Below are 7,198 nucleotides of genomic sequence, written 5' to 3'. Positions count from 1 at the left end.
TGGTCAGGGAGCAGCTCTGGCCACATCCTGCCCCTTCTCCTCTCACCTGGGAAAAGGGTAAAAACATTCCTTCCCCCCCACACACCTTTTTTCCCAATTTGTTTTCACAGACAATGGCAAGAGCTTCTCCATGTGAAGCAGGACTGTTCCCCAAAAAGTCCTGATGTGGAGGATGAGCATCTTCAGGTCACAGTGGGCATCAGGTGACAGCACCTGCCAGCATCCCTGCGGGAAGGCTGCAGGGCAGTGCGTCCCCCAGGGTACTCAGAAGATGCAGTGAGAGCCCCGAGCTTTGTGTCCCAGGCCTGGATGGGTTGGGAGAGGAGCTGGCTCAGCCGTGGCCCAATGCTGCCTGACGTAAGAGGTTATACAATCCAGTGCAGGCAGAGTGCTGGGAGCAGCATCGGCATGTCTGTGACCAGAGCCCTGCTGCGGCTCCGGGATAACACCTACAGGAATGGGGACAGCCCTGCCCTGTGCTGGGCATCCCTCACGAAAACCCGGGCTGGCAGTGAGGGCTCCCTGACCCTCCCCAGGAGGCATTTTGGAGGTGCCAAGAGAGGCTCCTGGTGCCAACGGAGTACCATGGCTCCTCCCTGCTGGCACCAGGTGAGAGATCAGCCCCCGGTATTCGAGGCAGGCAGCTGAAGGTGTTACTCACCTGGCCCGGGGCTGCTCTGCTCCGCCGGGCAGAGATGCCACGTGCTCAAACTGCCTTTCCCAAGGGAGGATCAGCCAGTGCCTCCTGGGTGGCTTTCCATGCCAGGGAGGATGAGCAGGTCCCCAGCCCTCCCCAGGCATCCCACAGACACCAGGGGTTGGAGGAGGCGACATGGGATGGGTGTCTTCTTCTCTGAAGGGGACTACAGGCTCCGTTTCTCACCACCCCAGGGACAGGTGAGAAGGACCTGAAAAGGTGACAAGGACCTCATCTGTGAGAAGATGCCAAGGACTGTGCTAGCCCTGACAGCAGGAGAAGGCTGTGATGGAACTGAAGGCTAAAAGAAATACCTTTTCACACTGTTTCTTCCCCAAATTATTGTGTATGTAAAGAAGAGGGGGAGCTGACAGCTCTGACTCTCTCTCTTCAGATGTCCTTCCCACCAGCCTTGCCACTGGCAGAGCCTTCCCAAAGGACTTAGGGCCATCTACCCTGAGCTTCCATGGAAGAGAATGGGCACTGGAACCCATTCATGATATTGCTGTGGACTTGTCTTCTGGAAAGGCAGTTTTGTTGACCACAGGACTTTTTACTATGGGAAAAGGAGACCTGCTGCTAGGGGAAAGCAGAGCTTATGGGGATATTTTTTCCATGTCTGACAGCATGTTTTCTCCCACTCTGGAGAAGGTGGAGCGCATTCCTAGGTGACAGGTTGTCCCGTGGGATTGGGAAAAGCCACTGATCCGTGTGCAGGCTGAACCTGAGATTTCCCATGAGCTTCAAGGAGGCTGGTTTCACCCCCTTTTCCAACAAAACACAAGTCTTAGTCACCTCTCTTCCAGCAAATTTCCCGGCTTTTTGAGGCAACATCCTTCTTGGAAGTGGGCTCAGGGCTATTCCCAGAAGTGCCTCTGACCTCTCCAAGTAAATTCTGCTATCAGCTCCCTGCCTGGCTCCAGCTGGCCATGACCCAGCCAGGGATGTGGCCACAAGACGCCTTCTGTGTTTTCCAGTGGATCCAGCCACCCTTGGGCTCCCTGGGCTGGCAGGTGCCAGGGTGGTGCTGGTGACACCTCGTGAGCTCTCTGTGCTTTTCAGAGGAACCCTCTGAGCTGTGCCAAGGGCCCCATGACGCTCGTGGTGCCACTGCAGGCACTGCAGGAGGCCAGTCTTATCTCACCTTGGGCCAAGTTTGGCTCATTGTTGATTGTTTAATTCCCAATCAGGAAGAAAGGCAAAAATAAATCCTACTTTTTCTGTAGAAGTGCCCTCTGGGTCTCCATTCCTGATGTGTCACTGTCCACGTGTGACACTCCTGGGTCAGCAAGGACCCTTGGGAGGCACGTGGCCATCCAATGGATCAGAAGAGTCCTTGCAGGGTGAAGTGATGGCTTTAGGGCTAAACTCTTGCTCTTTTTGCACTCAGCCTCATCCCTGTTGTCCCTCTCTCCCTGTGCCCTCCAGCCCAGCAATTCCCACACTCAGAGGATGGAAAACCCTGGAAATCTGGTGAGCTTGCTAAGGATGGCCCAGAGGCCCTCAGATCCCCTGGTCTGGCAGAGCAGCCAGCTCTACCTGTCACGACAGCTTCTACACCCACAGTTTAGCCCTAACCTGGTTTCTATTATAAGCCCTATTTTTTTTTTCACAGGCCTCCTCCCTCTTTTGCTGTGCCCCACTTTGCCCTCCTGCCAGCGAGCTCCAACTGCCCCTGACCCCGATCTCAGCAGGACCTTGCTGAAGTTGGTAATAAAATGCACCAGTGAGGTGAGGTTGCTTGGGTCAGGGTGGCTCCAGATTCCCCAGGCTGGGATTAAGGAGCAGCACATTGGATTTACCTGCAATAACTTATGGTGGGAGGGGAAAAGCAGGAGGAATGGGGCCAAGGAGACTCTTCTTTCGTGGGAAAACCAGTTGGAGGATTAACAGCTTTCCTGGTGTTTGTGTTTTCTTAGGGGGCTGCAAAAATGCCAGTTTTAAGGCACTGGGGATTGAATGGAACTTCTTCACCCAGTGCTGCTGGCAGGGCCAGGTCTGAAGCCATGTGCCAGCCAGAGCTGACCCACAACCTCCTCGGGGCTCCTCCAGATATTCCCTTGGTCGACTGGGATCCAGAGCACCACTGCTCCAAAGGTATCATTAGAAGAATCGTGTTTTTCCAAGCTAACTGGTTGTATGGGTCTGGCTGTGCTGATGAAATAGCTGCCAGGCAGCATGTGAGTTATCCCTCTGGATGGCAGGGAGCATTGGGCACTTGCCTGGAAGAAGAAACAAAAACTGCCCTCTGCGAGTGCCCAGTCTGGCAGGGCCCTGGTGGGCTGCCCTTGCCCACTGGGAAGGATGTAGTGGACAAAGTGGACACACTGGGCACTGGTTGGATGTGTCCCTAAGCCTGGCAGGAAGATGGAGCTGAGACAGACCCTCTCCCCATCTCCTCAGCTCAACCATCACCTCCCGGCAGCAGCCGAAAGTGGGAAAATAGGTTACAGCTACACAAGACCGGCGAGGTGGGGATGCATTCTTGGAGCCCGGCTGGATTTGGGCAGCCCTCTGGCTCCCAACCAACTTTCCAGCCCGAACGAGTGACGCAGCACATTGGATTCCCAGCCTGGCCGGGCGGCTCGCTCCCTTCCAGCACTGCCTCCCGGGCACGGCCGGTTACATCATGGCCCTGGCTGTCCTCACCTACCCTGCGGCCGAGCAGTGTGGGATCGGGCACCTGCCCGGGGACCGTGGCACCTAATTGCTGGTTGCACCCAGGGTGGCACCTGCCGTGCCAGGGAAGAGCATGGACACATGCCCAGAGGAGGGCAGTGCCCGTCTCAGGTGCAGGGGCTGCATCGTGCAATCTCTCCTCTTGCCTATTAAAGCTTCTTAATGAGCCAGGGAGCTTTCTGTCTTGCAGGAATTCCTGGTTTCCATGAAATCAAGGCATCCTGATAGCACAAAGAACAGGAACAGAGTAAAGACAGAGGTACTGGTTGGTGCTCACCTTAGCTCTGGTTTCTTAGACTGGGCAAACGCAACAGACCTGGCAGAGCCTGTTCACAAACTCCTGGGGGAGAAAGGTAGAGGAGCTCAGCCTTGAGCCCTGTGCTCCCCCCAGCCCCTTTCCCTTCTGGCCTGTGAAGCCAGCAGTGGAAGCTGACAGGGTGACCTGTCCCCCAAAAGCAGCTGTGGGTTGTGACACTGAGCCACTGGCAAATGTCCTTGCTCAGCCACAAATCACCCCAAGGTGGCATGTGCCAGCTAATACCACCCTGGGGTCCACATCATCCCTCTGCATGCTGAGGAGGTTGGAAATGTCCCTCTTTCCTGGAGAGGGCAGAGGATGGAGCCTGGAGTTACATTGCCTGCACTGAGTGGTAAAAATTTTGTGTGGGTGTCTGATGGGCAGCTGCTGGGACATGTGTGTGTCCATGGCCTGCCTGAGGGGACATGTGTGTGGCCAGGCCTGGTGGCTCTGGCTGGGGACCAGGAGGTCACCTGGGAGCTGGGAGGGCTGGGGTTGAGCAGTACCACATTTATGAGCAAAAATATATTTAATTTTTGAGGCCTAAAAGTGTAGAGTTATGTCCAGGAACATCGTTCAAATCACTGGCACTGGAGCCACAGCCAGTTCCCTCCTCAGGGCTGATCCTTGCCAGGACAGGACAACCCAGAACTTCAGGGTTACAAAAGAGCTGCCAGGCTGGCAGGAGACACTCAGCCATCCCTTGGTGGCACCGTTGGTGGCAGGCTCAGCATTTTGGCAAGAGAGAGGGACAGAGCCCGTGGCATCTCCACTGCACACCTGCATTGGGTAACACCTGGCCAGGCGGTGACGCCAGGGACACAGGGGTGGGGGCAAGCAGTTTCGGTCGGGGCAAGAGCAGAGGCACCCAAACCAGTGATTACCTTGGCCCTGAGCTGCTAAGTGGAGGAAGTCTGTGATTAATTGACACCTCCAGCCAGGCTTTGGAAATTAAGCTGGGCTGGAGCAGGAGTGGATGACAACTGGTTTATTCACTGGTGATATATAAAACTGAAAACACAGTCTGGGTACAGTATCAGGATATGCCACTGGTGGATATGCAGTGAGGTCTTTTGAGGTGGTCATGGGGAAAGGTGGGTGTTGGTGCTGTGGCTTTGAGCCCTGGGCTGGGATGTCCAAGGGCTCAGGGCAGGACTTTGTGTGGGGTTTGGTTTTTATGTGCTTTGAATAAACCTCCCTCCACCAGCCACTGTTACAAGTCTCACACAGCCTTGGGAAGTAAAAAATTACGCCTGGTGCTTGTCCCTGAGCTTCGGGGTTCTTGTGTTTGCAGGTGCTGCTGGAAAGGGAAGAAGAGAGGTGGCTGTGTTTGTCCCCGTGGTGTAGCTGATACCAGACATGTTTGACTGCATGCAAGGAAGAATCTCCCACTCTCCAGACAGTCCCATGGGTCTGTCCTCAATTTGCAAGGGGGATGATGCTTGTGGTCAGCACAGCAGCACACTGGCCTAGCCAGGACCTAGAGAACCATTGTCCCAACCCCTAGCTGGGAGGGTTCAGGCTCTGCAATGCCATGTATCCCCTAAAGCTTGCAGGAGTTAGTTTGATGTCTCCATAGCTGGCTGCTGCTTGCAGGTAAATCCCAGCTCTCCTCATCTCAGGGTGAACATCACTGAGGTTAAGCAGAGCAACTCCCCACTTACAACCCCTCCAGCTCCCATCTTGGGGCCAAATGGATGAGAAAAATACGGCAGCAATGAAAAGGATGGTGTGAATGGGCTGCTGTGGGACCTGCAACCCCTTTCTGGGTGGACAGTGCCCTTCGTGGGGTTTTGCCATTCAGCCACTTCCACGTGGAGGTGCTGGGGCAGCACAGGGCAGCACTGGACCAACAGAGAGCCTGGACAAGACCAACCCAGAGCTTGGATAAGACCAAGCTTCTGTCCACAAAGCCTCCCCCGCAGCCAGTGCACGACCCAGGGCTCTGCCCGCCCCGTCTCGCCGTCGTCCGGTCCGTGCCGCGCAAACAGATCAGCCAGATTAGCCAGCACTGGGATCCAGTTTCTTCCCGGAGGTGCTGGGCACGAGCTGGAAGTGTTCTGTGGCCCGAAGTGGCCATTTGTGCTCTGCAAACAGTGAGACATCCCGGGAAGGAGATTTCTTTAAGGTTAAAAGCATGACCTTGCCAAGTCCCGGCAGGGCTGGGAGGACTTGGGCTAAAAACCAGCCCTGGGCAGGTCTGGCATCTCACCCTCCTGCCAGCCCCATCCCAGCCTGGCACTGCCAGAGCTCTCAGAGAGGCTGTGGCTGCACCGAAGGTCCCCTAAGAGGGGACTTTGCAACCCATGGGATGGTGCTCAGTGGCTGTGTCCCCACAGCATCCAAGGTTTTGGTCCCTGGAAGGGGACTTTGCATCCCATGGGCCAAGGCTGTGCCAGCCCTGGCATCCACTGAGGGCTTGTTGCCCTGGCACACAGATCAGGCCGGGTCTCAGATTTTGGAAGCCCATCAGCTCAGGACTAAGCATCCCTTGGGAGTCCACCAGCCTAGGGCTGAACTTCCTACACTTTTGGCTAAGTGACAGCCCGAGCAGCCGCTGCACGGAGCTGTGACTCCCTCTGGTGCCTGCCCCGTGTCTACCGACCTCGTCCTTCGCTCTTTCCTCATTCCACAGCCTCAGGGATGGAGGGTTTGGGATGCCCCAGCTGGCCTTGGAGCAGCCCCGGGGTGGGTGGATGGGTGTGTAGGGACCGGAGCTAGTCTCCCACCTTGGCAGCAGCTGTGCCATCTGCTCGGCAGTGAAACTCGGGCTATGCCAAACATTCGTGTGCCAGGGCCCGAATGTGGGGGGAGAGAGATGCTTTCGGGGTGATGGAGGCAGGGCTTTCTTTGCCTGCAGGTGGAGCTCCTCGCTCGGCCGCTGGGCTCGGGGAAAGGGGTGGAGTGAGGTGGTGAATCCGGAGAATTTCTCCTCTTGAGGACCCCGCGGCTCTGCCAGACCCCAAAAGACAAAGAGGGGAGGTGCTTTAGCTCTCCCTGCTGGGCAGGGGATGGTGGTAATTAATCCCTTATTAAGTTAATTACCCAGACGCGCTTAGTCGGAAAGAGGTGGGAAGAAGTGCCGCCCAAACCCAGCTGTTATAAAAGTGAATCTCTGTAGACCCAGCGATGGGAGGGGAAGGGGAGATGGTGGTTTTGGGGTGCCTGGCTGAGGCAGCCAGGGGATCTGGTGGTGCCCCAGTACCAGCTCCTGCAGCCTGAGCCTTCCTCCCCCGAAGAGGAGGAGGGTGTGCAAGGTGGGAGGCTGAAGGAGCTTCACCTCCTCACCACAACCCTGGGGTGCAAATACTGCAACTTTTCCAAACTCCTGGATTTGGGCTGGAAACTGCACTTCTGGGGCTGCAGCAGGTGCTGTCCCACAGCCTGGGGGGACCCTGGGAGGGCTCAGCAAGGAGGCACTTGCAGCTGCTGGGTCCTGATGGCCTGACATGCCTCTCCTTGTGCCAGGGTAAAATGGCCCATTTTCCCCTCTTTTGGGAGCAGGAGCAGGAGAGCAGCTTGCT

This window comes from Lichenostomus cassidix, chromosome 18 (assembly GCF_008360975.1).
Source record: "Lichenostomus cassidix isolate B80296 chromosome 18, HeHo_3.0, whole genome shotgun sequence".
In the NCBI taxonomy this organism is placed as follows: domain Eukaryota; kingdom Metazoa; phylum Chordata; class Aves; order Passeriformes; family Meliphagidae; genus Lichenostomus; species Lichenostomus cassidix.
This window is presented reverse-complemented; position numbering follows the sequence as displayed.